This window comes from Oncorhynchus mykiss, chromosome 20, assembly GCF_013265735.2.
Source record: "Oncorhynchus mykiss isolate Arlee chromosome 20, USDA_OmykA_1.1, whole genome shotgun sequence".
Classification (NCBI taxonomy): Eukaryota; Metazoa; Chordata; class Actinopteri; order Salmoniformes; family Salmonidae; genus Oncorhynchus; species Oncorhynchus mykiss.
In genome coordinates, this window is record NC_048584.1 from 15,420,838 (window position 1) to 15,441,439 (window position 20,602).

Here is a 20,602-nt window from a genome sequence, read left to right on the forward strand (position 1 = left end):
AGGGTTAAGGCTGGAGAAATGGAACCACTCTCAAATTCATAAGCATAGCTATGGATGCAAAGACTGACCATCCATGATATCCAAATAATAGTTTTAACCATCTTTTGGGGCTATGCAGTGCTTGTTTACATTTAAATTGTTCACAAACATTGGAGTAAAACAAGATTATATTCTGGGTTCTGATTGGGTACGACGCTTGCACTGAGCTCATGAGGCATTTATAAGTTATGTTCTTCGAGAATCAGGGCGGCTAGCAGCTGTGGCGATGTGCGCTGAGAGTCGGGAAGCAAGTTCAGGGAGGGAGTGACTTAATCAATAAACGAAACACAAAACAAAACAAGAAACACGAACAACGCACAGGCATGAAACTGAAACGGAAACAATGGCGCCTGGGGAAGGAACCAAAGTGAGTGACATGTATAGGGAAGGTAATCAGGGAAGCAACGGAGTCCAGGTGAGTCTGACGATGGGTAGGTGCGCTTAACGATGATGACATGTGTATCGCCATAACCAGCAGCCTGGTGCCCTAGAGGCCGGAGAGCGAGCACACGGGACAGCAGGCCTAGCAGTTAAAAAGTCGTGCCAGTAACTGAAAGGTCGCTGGTTGGAATCCCTGAGCCGACTGGGTGTAAAATGAGAATCGACAGATATGCAGATCGTTGGATGAAATGCGCAAAATGTTATAATTCCAAAAATCATAACATAAAATAAAAGCAAGCAGTTGGAGAAAAGGCAGATTTGGTCCCTTTTCTTCTTTCGAGGTCTGGTGATTGTCATATTCTGTGACATCGTTCTGTGACATCAGTGGTGTTCCATGCGAAGCCTCAGCCCAGCCCAACGTCCAGTGACATCATCACTACAAAGCCCAGGATGGAGGTCCAGGAAGCCAGCTTACCGTTCCCACTTCAAGACAATATACATGGACAGGGTTAATCAATGTTGGTGTATTTATACAGTACTTAAGTCATATACAGTACACTGAGACATAAAGTCTGGAAAGATAAGATTGATAGACAGGCGGAAATAGAGGCAGACAGACAGAAATAGAGACGGACAGACGGAGACAAAGACAGAATGATAGACACACACACATACATACACACATACACACAAACACACACACAATAAACAGGCCAGCAGGCACACACTTCACAGTGACAGTCTACCCACACAAACTGTTGGATGTTGAAGAGCGGACAAGCCAAAAGACAGCTCGCTTCCCGTCTTGAATTTTAAAGCAAACAATACGCCCAGGGTTGTGAAAACCAGAACATTCCAGGGGGACCATGTCTTTGCTCCTCTCCCACTCTCCCTCCCTGCGGCTCACAATTACACAAAGACAGCGATTGATCAAGTCTGGCTCAGTCACAGAGATGGGGAGCGCTATGAACAACCAAGCAAAGAGTTGGAACCAGGGTGGGAAAAACTTTGAAAAATAAGAGACAGAAAAATGTATTTCGTTCTCGGCCATATTCTATGCTTTTTGTCTCTTTCCTTTCTGTCTCTTTCCTTTCTGTCACCCTCTCCTTGTATGTTTATGTATTACTAGGACACTTTGTTCAAGTGTTTTCGAAAGGGTTAGTTAGACATGGGCTAAGACTTGACTAAGACATGGGCTAAGCCTTGACTAAGACATGGGCTAAGCCTTGACTAAGACATGGGCTAAGCCTTGACTAAGACATGGGCTAAGCCTTGACTAAGACATGGGCTAAGCCTTGACTAAGACATGGGCTAAGCCTTGACTAAGACATGGGCTAAGCCTTGACTAAGACATGGGCTAAGCTTTGACTAAGACATGGGCTAAGCTTTGACTAAGACATGGGCTTAGCCTTGACTAATACCCTGATGAATAGCCTGATGAATACCCTGATGAAGACAGCTTGGCTGTCGAAACGTTGCTAATTACATTTTTGCATCTGAGCTCCTAGAGTGTGCGGCTCTCTTTTATTTTCAAGTTTTCTACTCCGCTAGCCAGCGCCTCATCTAAATAGGTGTGCGTTTCCTTTTCTTCTAAGCCTTGACTAAGACATGGGCTGAGCCTTGACTAAGACATGGGCTAAGCCTTGATTAAGACACGAGTTTAGCGATGGGAGGGCACTGTTAATAGAACATCTATCCCTCAAATCTCGCTCGATGTTCTCCATCAGTCTGCGTGGCCACCCACCTGAGTTGAGCCTCTGGGATGATGTCATCAACCACCACATACACCATGGCCCCGGCAGCGAAGGACAGCACCACAGCAACGGCGCCTAGCAACCCGGCGATTGGTTCTACCATACCACTGAGCTGTCCATACCTGAGGAAACAGACCATGGGTTAGTTAGAACCCTATGGGGTAGGGATGTGACAACAAACAAAAAAATGATCTTAACTTTTAAACTGCCATTTTTTTAAATTGGTTTTCCATTAAAACAAAAAGAAAAATTCCTACAATTCCAACGCAAATTCACAATGCGGCTGCTGTCAGCAACGGTTTGGGTCTCAAGGTGCGTCGGTTAAGCATTGCACTTGCACTACTGGTACCGTACCTCAATTCCACGTGGCAAAGTTTGTATTTCACCAAAATTCAGTATTTTGGGAACGGAGGAGACTGATTAGTTGCCGCACTTCCCAGAAGACAAACACATATTTCCTAGCGAGCTAGCGAGGGATGGAGAGAGAGAGAGAGAGGGCACAGTATAGGCAGGTTGGCCACCAGGCAGAGCATCAGAACCGTACACTAGGCTCATCGATCGGTAATCAAAAGCTGTATCTCGTAATGGAACGCTGAATCTCGCAATTCCTCGTCTTGCTATGTCTCGCAACTTCAATAAAGCAGGGCCTATCTTCAATGACCATGCTAGGATATTCTACACACAACAGACCGAAAGACTGAACACACACAGTCATCATTAGCCAAGAGAAAGAGCAGGCGAGCCAGTGCGAGGGAAGGAGAGAAAGGAGGGGTAGGCAGAAAGAACAGTGCGCATATGGTAATCTGTATCTCACAACATCATGCCTAAAGTTTGTGTCTTCCTCTCTGGTTCTATTTATATTACACAACTTTCCCCGGGCCTTTATAGCCTATCATCTAGTTAGTCTATAACACGGCAAAGACATGTTTTTCATTTTTACCCCCCTTAATGTTAACAATCCCAATTTTGTTTAAACGTTCACACCCCGACTAGGGGCCCTTTAAGGCTCCTTCAGTCATTGGCTGTCAAACCAAGATAAAACAATTCCCTTAGTATGAGTTGAGATGCAGATGAACAGAGTGGGCCATATGAAGGTACTACGTGGATCAACAGAGAAGTGTTACTCACCAGAAGGCTTTCCACGTGGACATCCCTGCACCTCGCAGAGGGAGGCTCACCGCAAGGCCCTCTGGGAAATTCTGGATACCTATGCCAATGGCCAAGTTTCTGTAAAACACATGACGATAACGCTTTAGAGGATACCATTTCTTAAGATCTATGTCTGACGGCCTTACAGATTACATTTCTTATTACCACTACCCTAATCAATGGTCTTTCATTGACATTGGTTAAGAAGCCTAGGTGGAAGAGATTTCAGAGCTTTGAGTTTGCATTTGAAGCATTTCATTCACTTGAACCTCATTGCTTCAATGGAATTTGAGCTTTATCATAACTAAGTGAGGTAGAAAGTGTGGTTGGTGAAGTATGGTTGGTGGGTGGGTGGGTCAGTTATAAGGCAGTTGTGCTCAGTCACTTTACACAGAGAATGAGTCAGCACCGGAGGAAATCATCACAGCAAAACCCACAGAGACCACGGATAGGGACTCATTCTCAGGACATGAAATGAGATGGAAACAAGTGCTAAGACAGCATGTTAAGACACATGAGGAGAGCGTTGGATGTGAAGAGTTGGGAGTTCAGCAGAAAATGGATCTTAAACAAAATAAGTTGAGCTTAGAAGTGTCCATCCAAGGCTCTCCAAAGCATCAATAAACTGAGCATAACAGCACACTCCCAGTCCACACTATTAGCAGCCAGGGTGGCAATTCAACGACATGCTCATAAGTGGTTTGTCAGCTCACACTCCACTGCATCCTAGTTGGACTGCTTCAGTTCCCAGGGGGCAAGGAACTCAGCAATGCCACACACTGGTGTGTTTGGGGGGTAACGACTTTGTTTGTGTGTTTTAGGGGAAAGCTCTCTTTTGGATTTCCTCCTTCCCTCTGTCCTTCCCTCAATCCCTGTGAACCACTCTCTGGCACAGAGTCAAGAGCCTGCCCCCGGAGAGGGAAGATTAATGACAGTTAGTCATGGGAAGGTTTACAGCTGCCACAGCCTGAGAGAGAGAGGGAAACGGAGTGCATGAGAAAGAGAGAAAAGAAAGAGAGAGAGAAGGAAGGAAGGAAGCAGTTGTGATGTGTGTGTAGCATGAATGTATATGTGTATGTGTGTGTATGTCTGTGAGGGTGTGTGCATGTATGCTAAGATGTGGAGAATCAGAGCAGGTTGTCAGTCCGGTTGAAGTGTTCAACAGTCTAATGGCTTGTAGATAGAAACTGTATCTGAGCCTGTTGGTATCAGACCTCATGCTCAACAGTAAGTGAGTGAACATTTCGTGGCTGGGGTGTGTGGTGTCCTTGATGATGCTACAGGACTTCCTCAGGCACCATTTTGAGTTAATGTCCAGGATGGGTGGGGGCACAATCCCAGTGATGTACTGGGCCGTCTTCACCACCCGCTGGCGGCCTTGCGATAGTGGACGGAGCACTTCCCGTACCAGGCGTGATGCACTTGGTCAGGACGCTATCGAAGGTGCAGGGGTAGTACAGTGCCTTGCGAAAGTATTCGGCCCCCTTGAACTTTGCGACCTTTTGCCACATTTCAGGCTTCAAACATAAAGATATAAAACTGTATTTTTTTGTGAAGAATCAACAACAAGTGGGACACAATCATGAAGTGGAACAACATTTATTTGATATTTCAAACTTTTTTAACAAATCAAAAACTGAAAAATTGGGCGTGCAAAATTATTCAGCCCCCTTAAGTTAATAATTTGTAGCGCCACCTTTTGCTGCGAATACAGCTGTAAGTCGCTTGGGGTATGTCTCTATCAGTTTTGCACATCGAGAGACTGACATTTTTTCCCATTCCTCCTTGCAAAACAGCTCGAGCTCAGTGAGGTTGGATGGAGAGCATTTGTGAACAGCAGTTTTCAGTTCTTTCCACAGATTCTCGATTGGATTCACGTCTGGACTTTGACTTGGCCATTCTAACACCTGGATATGTTTATTTTTGAACCATTCCATTGTAGATTTTGCTTTATGTTTTGGATCATTGTCTTGTTGGAAGACAAATCTCCGTCCCAGTCTCAGGTCTTTTGCAGACTCCATCAGGTTTTCTTCCAGAATGGTCCTGTATTTGGCTCCATCCATCTTCCCATCAATTTTAACCATCTTCCCTGTCCCTGCTGAAGAAAAGCAGGCCCAAACCATGATGCTGCCACCACCATGTTTGACAGTGGGGATGGTGTGTTCAGGGTGATTAGCTGTGTTGCTTTTACGCCAAACATAACGTTTTGCATTGTTGCCAAAAAGTTCAATTTTGGTTTCATCTGACCAGAGCACCTTCTTCCACATGTTTGGTGTGTCTCCCAGGTGGCTTGTGGCAAACTTTAAACAACACTTTTCATGGATATCTTTAAGAAATGGCTTTCTTCTTGCCACTCTTCCATAAAGGCCAGATTTGGGCGATATACGACTGATTGTTGTCCTATGGACAGAGTCTCCCACTTCAGCTGTAGATCTCTGCAGTTCATCCAGAGTGATCATGGGCCTCTTGGCTGCATCTCTGATCAGTCTTCTCCTTGTATGAGCTGAAAGTTTAGAGGGACGGCCAGGTCTTGGTAGATTTGCAGTGGTCTGATACTCCTTCAATTTCAATATTATCGCTTGCACAGTGCTCCTTGGGATGTTTAAAGCTTGGGAAATATTTTTGCATCCAAATCCGGCTTTAAACTTCTTCACAACAGTATCTCGGACCTGCCTGGTGTGTTCCTTGTTCTTCATGATGCTCTCTGCGCTTTTAACGGACCTCTGAGACTATCACAGTGCAGGTGCATTTATACGGAGACTTGATTACACACAGGTGGATTGTATTTATCATCATTAGTCATTTAGGTCAACATTGGATCATTCAGAGATCCTCACTGAACTTCTGGAGAGAGTTTGCTGCACTGAAAGTAAAGGGGCTGAATAATTTTGCACGCCCAATTTTTCAGTTTTTGATTTGTTAAAAAAGTTTGAAATATCCAATAAATGTCGTTCCACTTCATGATTGTGTCCCACTTGTTGTTGATTCTTCACAAAAAAATACAGTTTTATATCTTTATGTTTGAAGCCTGAAATGTGGCAAAAGGTCGCAAAGTTCAAGGGGACCGAATACTTTCGCAAGGCACTGTATTTGGAGAGGACCCGGGGCGGCATGTCGAATTTCTGAAAACTTGTGACTCTCTCTACTGCAGTCCAGTTGATGTGGATTGGCCATGTTCCCTCCTCTGCTTACTGAAGTCAACAATCAACTTCTTTGTGGATGGAGTCGGTGTCGTACAAAGCCACGCATTCGTGGGTGAACAGGGAGTACAGCAGAGGATGGAGGACACACCCCTGGGGGGCCCCTGTGTTAAGAGTCAGTGTGGAGGAGCTGTGAGAGAATCCAGGGAGTGAGAGAGAGAGAGAGAGAGAGAGAGAGAGAGAGAGAGAAGAAAATGAGAATCCGGAGAAACCAAAGAGAAGGCTGGAGTATTGGAACGAAGGAAGGATGTCAGAGAGAAACATCTGGGCAGCGTGAGAGAGCAGACAAAGAGAGAGACAGATAAGAATGGAAAAAAAGACAGAAGGGATAGAATAGAAGGAGGAGAAGTCCAGAGTGAGGAGAACCCGTGCCTCTGGTGTGGTTGAGGTGAACCCAGTCACCCAGTTCTAGGTTCACTGGTAATCACATGGGAGCCGTATTGGCAGGAAACACCACCTCATACAGTACTATTTCATAAATGTGAGCCACATTTCCCCATTACAGCAGCATTTCATGGCAGCTCTGTCTGTTTAGCTGCAGTATCAGGACAGGACCAGACCGGATGGAACCACGCCTGTCCAGTCCTCAGTAATGACATGAAAAAATGGCATACCGATCAGGAAAGTGCTTATGTACAGGACAGTGCTTATGTACCATCTCTCCTGTCTGTTCTCCTCCGGGGAGAGCGCACTGTCCTGATCATAGGTCATCTCTTCATGTCATGTTTGTCAATCAACACTGCAGGTACAGTGCGTGTGCGTGCATGCGTCTGTCTGTCTTGATATCAGACACTACCCTGTAGACCATTTTCCCTTGCCTCTCTGGAATTGGCGAGGAGGGTTCACTCTCTCCTTTGCTATTCATTGTAAATGTTTGTAGGCCTGTGTTGCCAAATTGTATCTATGATCGTATGTTATCCATTGATGCTTTTTATATGTTTTTATTTATATCTGTAAATCAACCAATGATATCAGGCCACACCCGGCCATGATTACAGACACCTGTGTGTCCTTCCAAACTATATAAACTAGTGACCCGCAGTGTTTGTCATTAAATTCTGATGAAGACAGCTTGGCTGTCGAGACGCTGTTTATTCAATTATTGCATCAGACCTCCTAGAGTGTGAGGCCCTCCTTTTCCTTTTCGAGGGTTCTCTCTCTCACACACATCATTATGATTGCTATCACATGTCATGAAAGGCACATTGTTCTCAGCATAGGGATTTCGTCACTGGCTCCCACGTTAGCAGCCCATCAAAAGGATGCTAGCAGGGCGTTAGCTAGCTCAACAAGTGATTTACTGCTGAGACACTACCGACCTGTATTGAGCTGTACTGAAATAAACAGGAGCTGGTTAGCATGCTAATCGCTAGTCTATCTCTGTGTAGTAACGTTTAGCAATCATTAGACTCGGCGACTATTTCAAATAACTTACTAACAACACTGGGTTAGCAAAGAACAACTCATATCCTATTGATTCTCTTCATTCCTACCAGATACCTAACAGTCTTGAGCTCCTACCATTTAAATTTGACAATTTTTGTAATTTAGCAGACGCTCTTATCCAGAGCAGTTAGGGTTAAGTGCCTTGCTCAAGGGCACATCGACAGATTTGTCACTTAGTCGGCTCGGGTATTCAAACCAGCAACCTTTCGGTTACTGGCCCAGCGCTTTAACCTACCTTCCCTCACTCCCTACCTGCCTTCCTTTGCTAGGTGTGTGGTTGTAACACCTGATCTCCTCTCCTCTCCTGCCCTCCGTGGCACCTTTGACCCTCTTTTAGACTCCATCCCTCATTCCTCTTTTCTCTCTGAGGGCCCAGGGAGCTCAAGGCTCTCTTTCTGCTTTCAAGGCTCTCTTTCCCCCACTAAGCCAACCCCTAAACACACACACACACACACACACACACACACACACACACACACACACACACACACACACACACACACACACACACACACACACACACACACACACACACACACACACACACACACACACACACACGCTCCCTCAGCAATGTGTGTCAAACAGCACAGAGGAATCACTAACTAACCATTGAAGTGTCTGTCAAACTAGACACAAATATGTTTCATACTGACTGGCCACTGGATGGTGGGGAATGGGGATTGTATTGGGTTCTACTGCTGTGCATTTTAGTGGTTAAGAGTGATGGGATAGTTGTGGATGCTTCAGACTACACACACGTTTTCCTAATCCCATGGCTATAGGCTGAACATACAATAATAATAATCTCTGGGGGGCAGGGCACGCAAATGGTTCTGTAGGCACTCCTTCCATCTCTCCATCTGTTTCTCCTTCTCTTTTCCTCTTCCTCTCTCTCTTCCCCCTCTCCCTCTTTCTTCTTTCGCCCTCTTTTCCTCGACGTCTCTCTCTCTCTCTGGATGGAGGGATGCAGTGAAAGGCTCTATTGAGAGCAGGTCTGCACGTGTGGAGGAACCCGTACCATTTAGGCTAGTTTGTGTTATGTCAGGAATGCGCTGAATGTCAGTAGCAATCAGTGAAACACGACTCCAACTACCAGACGACCGAAAAAGGAGAAAAGAGACATTTTTTGAAGCTAAGAAAATATGTCTGATGGCCTTTGGCCCCCTTTTCCACATAAAAGTGTAAGAGAAGTTGAAAAGAAAGAGCCTCGTGATATTCTCCTCCCCTTCTCCCACCCTCCTTTCCCCCCATGTGTCTCTTTCTACCTGTTCAACTCTCTCTCTCGTATCTCTGCTTCATCATCAGAAGAGACAGAGTAAGCGCCAACACACCAGAATGAACAAGAAAACAAACCCGCCTTAACCCTGCTGCTACACTCAATCATATTCTGTGACTGAGTAATAATGTATGTATGCCCACATCCTTCTGGGATTTGGTCTCTTGTGTCACACCCTTGAAGGAGGCCTGCCCTTCCTTGCCATGGAGAATCCTTGCCATGAAGACTGTAATTAATTCAATATTGCATGGCCATATCTGCGACTGCCGTGACGAACCAATGGCATCACTAACGGAAAGCAGACAAAGGCCTGACAGGATGAAGGCCTTGTCTAAAGAGAGAAATGGTGTACAGTAATGTATGGTTTCCCATACAGACTCCCCCTGTGTTTGAGAGAATAAAGACCTAGGAAAAAGGCACAATTCAAGTTTTAGCTGTGCAGGTGGGACACCGTGATTGCTGTGTTTGCTATTAAAGTATATAATAATGCAACAACAACAACAAATATTAGAAACATAAAACCAAATATGGACCATATTGTTAACGGCTGTGATAGTTCTACCACAAAAGAAGAAAAAAAAAACATTTACAATCTGTGCCGAGACATCAGGAGATGATTTACTAAAACAGCAGCGGCAGACATCTCACGGTCTTAGACAACGTCGGTTGAAATGACTTGATGACGTGGTAAAACCTCTCTGATCAAATGTTCCCTCGAATCTTTTGTTTTAGTGTTGGGACTTTCCATCGCGGACACGTATGACCTGTCTCATGTAGCGCTTCCTGGGAAGTGTGCATGCAGTGAGTGTACAAAATATGTGTGTGCACATACATGCAGTGTGTGTGTGCGCGCATTCATACAGTACACACACATATACACTGAGCGTACAAAACATTAAGAACACCTGCTCTTTTCATGACATAGACTGACCAGGTGAATCCAGGTGAAAGTGATGATCCCTTATTGACGTCACTTGTTCAATCCACTTCAATCAGTGTAGATGAAGGGGAGGAGACAGGTTAAAGAATCATTTTGAAGCCTTGAGACAATTGAGACATGGATTGTGTATGTGTGCCATTCAGAGAGTGAATGGGCAAGACATAAGATTTAAGTGCCTTTGAACGGGGCATAGTAGTAGGTGCCAGGCGCACCAGTTTGACTGTGTCAAGAACTGCAATGCTGCTGGGTTTTTCACACTCAACAGTTTCCTGTGTCTATCAAGAATGCTCCACCACCCAGCGGACATCCAGCCAACTTGACACAACTGTGGGAAGCATTGGAGTCAACACAGGGCAGCATCCCTGTGGAACGCTTTACACCTTGTACAGTCCATGCCCGACGAATTGAGGGCAAAAGGGGGTGCAACTCAACATTAGGAAGGTATTATCAGTGTTATAAGAAGGAGAACTGAGCCTCATAAACCGCATCGTGTCTGAACAGGCATCGTTTCAGAACGAAAGGGTGATGTTGCTCTGCTAGTGTTGCTGTTCTGTCTGTCTGGGGCAAGGCTCAGGGAGAGAAGGTTGAGATAGAAAACAGAGGAACCAAAGCTACTGGCACGACCAACAAACTCACACTCATGGAACATGACTGATTAACTGAGGTACAGAAGCTGAAAGAATTTGTGTTGGAGCTGAGAGATGTTGTGGTGGTTCTGAGAGACATTGTTTCGGAGTAAAGAAAGAAGCTGTGGAACACGGAGACAAGAGTGGCAGCCAGCGAGGGCCAGGTGGAGGAACTGAAGAAAGAGAATGCAGGTAATTCATTTCTCCTGACTGGGTATATGAATTCATACATGAATAATATAATATATGCCATTTAGCAGACGTTTTTATCCAATGCTATGTGTGGATGCTCCCCAGAATCAAACCCACAATCTTGGCCATGCTCCACCAACTGAGTCATACAGGACAATTACTATGAACGAGATTTTGTGTTCTCATCCCAAATCAAATCAAATTTTATTGGTCACATACACGGGTTAAGCAGATGTTATTGCGGGTGTAGCGAAATGCTTGTGTTTCTGGCTCCGACAGTGCAGTAATATCTAATGTCACGCCCCGACCTTAGAGAACCTTTTATTTCTCTATTTTGGTTAGGTCAGGGTGTGAGACTAGGGTGGGTAGTCTAGTTTTTCCTTTTCTATGTTAGCCTGGTATGATTCCCAATCAGAGGCGCCTGTCTATCGTTGTCTCTGATTGGGGATCATATTTAGGCAGCCTTTTTCCACTTGTTGTGTGTGGGATCTTGTTTATGTATTGTTTATCTGTTGCTTGTGAGCACTGCATAGCTTCACGTTTCGTTTTGCGCTTGATTGTTTTCTGTGAGTTTCATTTAAATAAACATGTGGAACTCTACGCACGCTGTGCCTTGGTCTATTAATTCAACCAACGATCGTGACATCTAACAAGTAATATCTAACAATTTCACAACATATACCCAATACACACAAAATTGAGAATACATAAATACATGGACGAGCAATGTCAGAGCGGCATAGACTAAGATACAGTAGAATAGAATACAGAATATACATATGAGATGAGTAATGCAAAATATGTAAACATTATAAAAGTGGCTGGTGTTCCATTTTTTTAAGTGGCCAGTGATTTCAAGTCTATGTATATAGGCAGCATGTGCTAGTATACATGTGCTAGTGATGGCTATTTAACAGTCTGATGATCTTGAGATAGAAGCTGTTTTTCAGTCTCTCTGTACCAGCTTTGATGCACCTGTACTGACCTTGCCTTCTGGATGATAGCAGGGTGAACAGGCAGTTGCTCGGGTGGTTGTTGTCCTTGATGATCTTTTTGGCCTTCCTGTGACATCGGGTGCTGTAGGTGTCTTGGAGGGCAGGTAGTTTGCCCTCGGTGATGCGTTGGGCAGACCGCATCACCCTCTGGAGAGCCCTGCTGTTGCGGGCGGTGCAGTTGCTGTACCATCTGTAAAGGTTTGTGAGGGTTTTAGGTGCCAAGTCAAATTTCTTCAGTCTCCTTAGGTTGAAGAGACGCTGTTGCGCCTTCTTCACCACACTGTCTGTGTGGGTGTACCATTTCAGTTTGTCAGTGACGTGTACGCAGAGGACCTTGAGGCTTTACAACTTCACTGCAGTCCCGTCGATGTGGATAGGGGGGAGCTCCTCTGCTGTTTCCTGAAGTCCACGATCATCGCCTTCGTTTTGTTGACGTTGAGTGAGAGGTTATTTTCCTGCACCACACTCCCAGAGCCCTCACCTCCTCCCTGTAGGCTGTCTCGTCATTGTTGGTAATCAAGCCTACTACTGTTGTGTCGTCTGCAAACTTGATGATTGAGTTGGAGACGTGCAGTCATGGGTGAACAGGGAGTACAGGAAGGGGCTGAGCATGCACCCTTATGGGACCCCAGTGTTGAGGATCAGTGAAGTGGAGGTGTTGTTTACTACCTACACCACCTGGGGGTTGCCCCTTAGAAAGTCCGGGACCGAGTTGCACCGGGCGGGGTTCTACCCAGGTCCTCAAACTTAATGATGAGCTTGGAGGGTACTATTGGTGTTGAATGCTGAGCTATAGTCAATGAACAGCATTCTTACATAGGTATTCCTCTTGTCCAGATGGGATTGGGCAGTGTACAGTGGAAAGGTGATCGTCTGTGGATCTGTTGGGACGGTAAGCAAATTTAAGTGGGTCTAGGCTGACAGGTAAGGTAGAGGTGATATGATCCTTGACTAGTCTCTCAAAGCACTTCATGATGACAGAAGTGAATGCTACGGGGCGATAGTCATTTAGTTAAGTTATTTTTGATTTCTTGGGTACAGGAACAATGGTGACCATCTTGAAGCATGTGGGGACTGCAGACTGGGATAGGGAGAGATTGAATGTGCCCATAAACACACCAGCCAACTGGTCTGTGCATGCTCTGAGGACGCGGCTAGGGATGTCATCTGGGTTGGTAGCCTTGCGAGGATTAGAGAAGGAGAACCCACAGTTCATAGTAGTGGGCCGCGTCGGTGGCACTGTGTTATCCTCAAAGCGGGTGAAGAAGCTGTTTAGCTTGTCCGTAAGCAAGACGTCGGTGTCCGCAATGTGGCTGGTTTTCCTTTTGTAGTCCGTGATTGTCTGTAGACCCTGCGACTACCTTTTGTCTCTATACTGATGTTTTGCCTGTTTGATTGCCTTGCGGGGGGAATAACTACACTGTACTCTGCCATATTCCCAGTCACTTTGCTATGGTTAATATAGAGTGTTTCGCGCTTTCAGTTTTGCACGAATGCTGCCATCTATCCACAGGTTTCTGGTTAGGGTAGGTTTTAACCTTTTCATGTGTGAGTTCCAAATATCTCCAACGGTCGCCCCAGTGTGAGAGAGAACGTTATAATGTGATGGTAGCACATTCTCTTCATTCCAGCATGTGATTGTTATGCAACAGTACATTTAATCAGAGCTGCCCTCAAACCAAAGCACAATTTCAAATGATGAATTTTCTATGAACAGTTTGAATTGAGGTGTGTTCTGCCTCCTCATTCATTCACATAAAAGTAATGCTTTTTACTTTTGCGGACAATTCATTTTTTTGACATTTCTGACCCGGACAGAATTCCCCAAGCACTTTCCAATTGTTTGTGCAGTTCAAGTCTGTAGACATTTGCGCATGTCCCATCAGAACAGGATCTGCACACACATGTTCACATTTTCTGTCTGCTGCCCGCATCGTAGTCATTGTTGTTTTTGTTTGTTTTTGTTGCCAATATTAACTTGTGTTGCCAATAATAACTAAATGTGTGCGTTTCTATCAAAGTAAGTGCCTTATTACGTTATAATAGTTTCTGTATGTCGTGTTATGTCGTTTCTACTAGAGGTCGACCGATAATCGGAATGGCCGATTAATTAGGGCCGATTTCAAGTTTTCATATCAATAGGAAATCGGTATTTTTGGGCACCGATTTAGCTGATTACACCTTTATTTAACTAGGCAAGTCAGTTAAGAACACATTCTTATTTTCAATGACGGCCTAGGAACGTTCTGCCTCGTTCAGGGGCAAAACGACAGATTTTTACCTTGTCAGCTCGGGGGATATAATCTTGCAACCTTACAGTTAACTAGTCCAACGCTCTAACCACCTGATTACATTGCACTCCACGAGGAGCCTGCCTGTTATGTGAATGCAGTAGAAGCCAAGGTAAGTTGCTAGCTAGCATTAAACTTATCTTATAAAAACAATCAATCAACGACTGCCGTTGCTCCAATGTGTACTTAACCATAAACATCAATGCCTTTCTTAAAATCAATACACAAGTATATATTTTTTAAATCTGCATATTTAGCTAAAAGAAATCCAGGTTAGCAGGCAATATTAACCAGGTGAAATTGTGTCACTTCTCTTGCGTTCATTGCACGCAGAGTCAGGGTATATGCAACAGTTTGGGCCGCCTGGCTCTTTGCAAACTAATTTGCCAGAATTTTACGTAATTATGACATAACATTGAAGGTTGTGCAATGTAACAGGAATATTTAGACTCATGGATGCCACCCATTAGATAAAATACGGAATGGAATAAACGTTTTGTTTTTGAGGTGATAGTTTCCGGATTTGACCTAACATGCTGACCAGACCGGACACGTCACTTGCGCGAAAGTCGCAAATTAAATTTAGAAATCCATCTTACTCAATTATTGCACCCACACTGCTTGCACGCACCAATGAGCGTCTGTGACAGCAAGGGCTAAAATAGAACTCATTCCTATTTCTGACGCAGATCGCGCTGAAAGTCCTGCCTCTCCCATCTCCTCATTGGTTTATAGAAGCAGGTACCCACGTGCCATCTCCTCATTGGTTATACCCACGTGGATGACTGAAAGACGAACTGTTTTGCCGGTAGTTGTGGTAATACAATGAAAGTTTAGATGCGATCACCATATAAGTTAAACGATGAAAAACCCTGGAAGGAGGGGAGATGACTAGAAACGATTTGGTTAGCTGTTTTATGTGTGGATTAATTGTCAGAGTGGAGGTCCTTGTGCATTTCAGGTAAAATAACAACTCAATGTTTATATCCCAGGGCAAATTAGCTAACAACAGCAAGCTAGCTAAATAGAACAGATTCAATTTAGGAAAAAAAAGATCTTCGCTTATATTTAGCCAATATTGATCAGAGTTACCTTGTACAATGGATATCTACACAGTTATAAAATTGACAAGGTGGTGTAGGCCTACACGAAACACAGACCTTATATTAACCTGTTAGATCTCTAGGGGCGCTATTTCATTTTTGGATAAAAAACGTTCCCGTTTTAAGCGCGATATTTTGTCACGAAAAGATGCTCGACTATGCATATTCTTGACAGTTTTGGAAAGAAAACACTCTGAAGTTTCAGAATCTGCAAAGATTTTGTCTGTAAGTGCCCCAGAACTCATTCTACAGGCGAAACCAAGATGATGCATCAACCAGGAAATTATCAGAATTTCTGAAGCTCTGTTTTCCATTGTCTCCTTATATGGCTGTGATTGCGCAAGGAATGAGCCTACACTTTCTGTCGTTCGCCCAAGGTCTTAGCAGCATTGTGACGTATTTGTAGGCATATCATTGGAAGATTGACCATAAGAGACTACATTTTCCAAGTGTCCGCCTGGTGTCCTGCGTGGAATTCGGTGCGCAATTGCCAGCTGCTTGTACTTTTCCATTTGATATAGGGGAGAAACCATGTGTCCAAGAACGATATATCAATGAAGAGATATGTGAAAAACACCTTGATGATTGATTCTAAACAACGTTTGCCATGTTTTCAGTCGATATTATGGAGTTAATTTGGAAAAAAGTTCGCGTTTTGAGGACTGAATTTTCGGGTTTTTTTGGTAGCCAAATGTGATGTATAAAACGGAGCTATTTCTAATACACAAAGAATCTTTTTGGAAAAACTGAGCATCTGCCATCTAACTGAGAGTATCCTCATTGAAAACATCAGAAGTTCTTCAAAGGTAAATGATTTTATTTGAAGGCTTTTATGTTTTTGTTGAAATGTTGCGTGCTGGATGCTAACGCTAATGCTAACGCTAAATGCTAACGCTAAATGCTAACGCTAGCTAGCTACTTTTACACAAATGATTGTTTTCCTATGGTTGAGAAGCATATTTTGAAAATCTGAGATGACAGTGTTGTTTACAAAAGGCTAAGCTTGAGAGATGGCATATTTATTTCATTTCATTTGCGATTTTCATGAATAGTTAACGTTGTGTTATGCTAATGAGCTTGCTGATAGATTTACACAATCCTGGATACAGGGGTTTTTTCATAGCTAAACGTGACGCAGAAAACGGAGCGATTTGTCCTAAACAAATAATCTTTCAGGAAAAACTGAACATTTGCTATCTGAGAGTCTCCTCATTGAAAACATCTGAAGTTCTTCAAAGGTAAATGATTTTATTTGAATGCTTTTCTGTTTTTTTGTGTAAATGTTGCCAGCTGAATGCTAATGCTAAATGCTACGTTAGCCATCAATACTGTTACACAAATGCTTGTTTTGCAATGGTTGAGAAGCATATTTTGAAAATCTGAGATGACAGTGTTGTTAACAAAAGGCTAAGCTTGAGAGCTAGCATATTTATTTCATTTCATTTGCGATTTTCATGAATAGTTAACGTTGCGTTATGGTAATGAGCTTGAGTCTGTATTCACGATCCCGGATCCGGGATGGGGAGATCAGAAAGGTTAAGTGAATCTAAAAATATCCTATGGAATAAATGAATGAAGGAACCGCTTGTCAGATTTTGCTAGAAGGTGTCATGGGAATTATGACCATTATTAAAATAGGATTTCCTGCATATAGAAATTACAGTTTCTGTTTTCAACATTCATCACAGGTGCCCCCTTTGGAGGAATTGCGTGCCCATAGTAAACTGGAAAAAAATCTGTCAAAAATTGCTAATATATGCATATAATAATTATTATTGGATAGAAAACACTCTAAAGCTTCTAAAACCGTTGGAATTATGTCTGTAAGTATAGCAGAACTCACAGGGCAGGCATTCTTCCAAACTAGTTTTGTGGTCATGAAAGTTGGGGCAACTTTGACGTGATCGCCCCCACCCTTCCCAACCAGCTATGGATCTGGGGACACTTTCTATGTCTTCCACTAGATGTCCTCATTCAGTAGAGTGTTTAACCATTCAAATCCCTATGGGAGTGAATTGAGTGAGTGCCGCGAGAAAATACCTGTGCGTTAGGGCGCGAATTGGTCCCAGCCATTCCTTTGTTCCAGCACTCCGGAGGAGGACTAACAATGACCGGTTGAATTGAAAATTGTTTTGTATGTTTACAACATCCTAAAGCTTGATTCTGCACTTAGTTTGACCTGTTTAGTCGACATATAATATGTAATTTTGAAGTTTTGATGCGCAACTTTTCCGGACCAGAGGACATTTTGGGTGCATTTCAGCTGATATTGTTAGCAGTAGCTAATACAAAGACACAAGACTTGAAACCAAACGATGTTTTGGGTAAGTATGAACCCTTCCAGTACATTCTGAACAAAGACCATCAAAGGTAAGGGAATATTTATGCTGAAATCTGTGTTTCTGTTGACTCCAACATAGCGGAGAAATATAGCTTATATCTGAGCGCCGTCTCAGAATATTGAATAGTGAGCGATTTCTGTAACGTTAAAAAGAAATGTAACAAAGCGATTGCATTAAGAAGCAGTGTATCTTTCTAACTATATGTAGAACATGTATATTTAGTCAAAGTTTATGATGTCTATTTACGTTATCTTGCGGCGCTACCTATATTTTCTGCTGACATTTTTGAGTATTTTCTGAACATGAATTCAATGTAAATGGACATTTATGGATATAAATGGCATATTATTGAAAAAAAAAATGTACTGTGTAACATGTCCTATTACTGTCATCTGATGAAGATTTTCAAAAGGTTAGTGAAAGATTTATTTTTTAATCCTGCTTTTATAATTTTATATTTTCTGGGACAAAATGGCTGCCTCTTGTCTTCGTTTCGGTGGTGGTCTAATATAAATATGTGGTGTGTTTTCGCCGTAAAACATTTAAAAAATCTGACATGCTGGGTAGATGAACAAGGTGTTTATCTTTCATTTGAGGTATTGGACTTGTTAATGTGTGGAGGTTAAATATTTCTAAGAATATTTTTGCGTTCCATGCGCCACGTTCCAGCTGAACGTGGGAGGGGATGTTCCCAAAAGGGATCCCTAACTCCAAACTCTATTTTTATTCAAACAGTTGAGAGTATTTTCTCCTAAGCAGACTCTTCAGTATCATTGTCACTTTTTAATTACTTAAAAATCATACAACGTGATTTTCTGGATTTTGTTTTAGATTCCGTCTCTCACAGTTGAAGTGTACCTATGATAAAAAAAATTACAGACCTCTACATTCTTTGTAAGTAGGAAAACCTGCAAAATCAGCAGTGTATCAAATACTTGTTCACCCAACTGTATATATATAAATAAATATATAAATATAAAATATATATATATATATATATAAATTCATTGGCCGATTAATCGGTATTGGCTTTTTTTGTCCTCCAATAATGGATATCAGTATCGCCGTTGAAAAATCATAATCGGTCGACCTCTAGTTTCTACTGTAGCTCACTGTATGTACTGAGCGCAGTATATTTGTGCATATGCCTTATAACCGCGGACACGCGAGGTAACGTTACTAATTTCATAACATTTATGGTGTTATATTCAATGCTGAGGTAGCTAGCTACATTCTTCTATTAGCTCTGGAAAACAATGCTAATTGCGTCAGAGAAGTATTAGTATGTGTTGTATTTTGAAGCTACCCTGGCCTTATGACTGCCAAGTGGCGCAGCTGTCTAAAGCACAGTGTCTCAGTGCTAGGGGCGTCACTACAGACACCCAGGTTCAAATCCAGACTGCGTTTCTATCAAAGTAAGTGCCTTATTACGATATAATAGTTTCTGTATGTCGTGTTATACTTTTCTACTATAGCTCACTGTGTGTATGGAGCATAATATATTTGTGTATATTCCTTATAACCGCGGACACGTGAGGTAACGTTACTCATTTCATAACCTTTATGGTGTTATATTCAATTGTGCTTATGTAGCTAGCTACATTATTCTATTAGCTCTGTAAAACAATGCTAATTGCGTCAGAGAAGATTTGGCTTGTTGTTTTTTGAAGCTACCCTGGAAAAATTGAAAAATATCTTCTTATACCACTTGGTCGTTTTCTGAGTGCATTCCACAAAGCTGTTTATCATGTCCGCCTTATCCACTGATCACATTGAGGTTATAGTCAAGCACGCATGGTTGCTGTATGGACAGTGGAGAGGACATGGATGTCTCGTTTGTCATGCCACTTTACTGCCAACAGTTGACATTTCTTATTTTGTATAACGGGTCATTTAGGATGGCAGTAGCGTTGTTGATGAAATGCAGTCACAGCAGCAGAACTAGGAAGCAGTCTTGGGAAAAGTGGGTGGCAAAGAAGGGACTTACAAACATAGAATTTGTGCTCCAGTATTCTCTTAGGGAGTTCTTCTTTACTATCCCCATGAGAAGGACTGTCACCAGGAAGGTATACATTTCACTAATTGTGGTTTCCCCCCCCCCCACTACTGGCTCTCTTTTCTCCTGTAGCTCCAAGGCATAGCGATTGGTCTCTGCTATGTCTCCCACCAGCTCCTCTGTCAGAAACAACTTGAAGCACTGCCTCAGATGGAAATGGCAAGGGGAGTTGCACTCCAGACTGGGAACCATCAAAGCAAACAGCAGGGCCAGGAGGGGTGAAATGGCTGGCAGCCTTCCAGCTACCACAGAACTCCTGTACTTCATCCACTGTCGGTCTGCCTCCATCACCACCAGCATCTTCAAAGGGAACTGGGACTTTGTCAGTGGACAAGGGGCCCTCAGATTCAGGGTTCTCAATGGCTGGGGGGCAGCTCCTCACTGTCAGAATCTGATTTCTGACTTTCAGACTCATTGTCAGAATTTTTTTAAATCTCCAGAATTTCCGCATTTGTCAGTTGTCTCCTTTTGAAAGACATTGCTAATGCTACAGCTTAGCTCACTAGCTACATACATAAACAACAACACTGAATGGCTCAGAGTGGGAGTGAGAGGTTATGTGATTGATTGCCTGCACGCGCCATTTGTATCAATAAATCAGTATCAGAAAATGTTTTGTGTGGTATTATTGATATATTTACTGTTTTATCCACGTTTTTCAATTACCGGTGATAAATCATGCATTCCAATTCTTGCATAGATTGTAATGGGCACATATTTTGTGCCTATTAGGTTGTACTAATTGGTTGTACTGATTATGATGAGCTAAGCTAATTCCAGCCATGTTTGTTGACATACAATACATTCTG

At 43.0% G+C, this 20,602-nt stretch overlaps 1 pseudogene; it reads right to left on the reverse strand.

Moving 5' to 3' along the window:
* Positions 1-455: 455 nt before the first annotated feature.
* Positions 456-20,602, reverse strand: part of LOC110498749 — a 155,757-nt pseudogene continuing 135,610 nt past the window's right edge.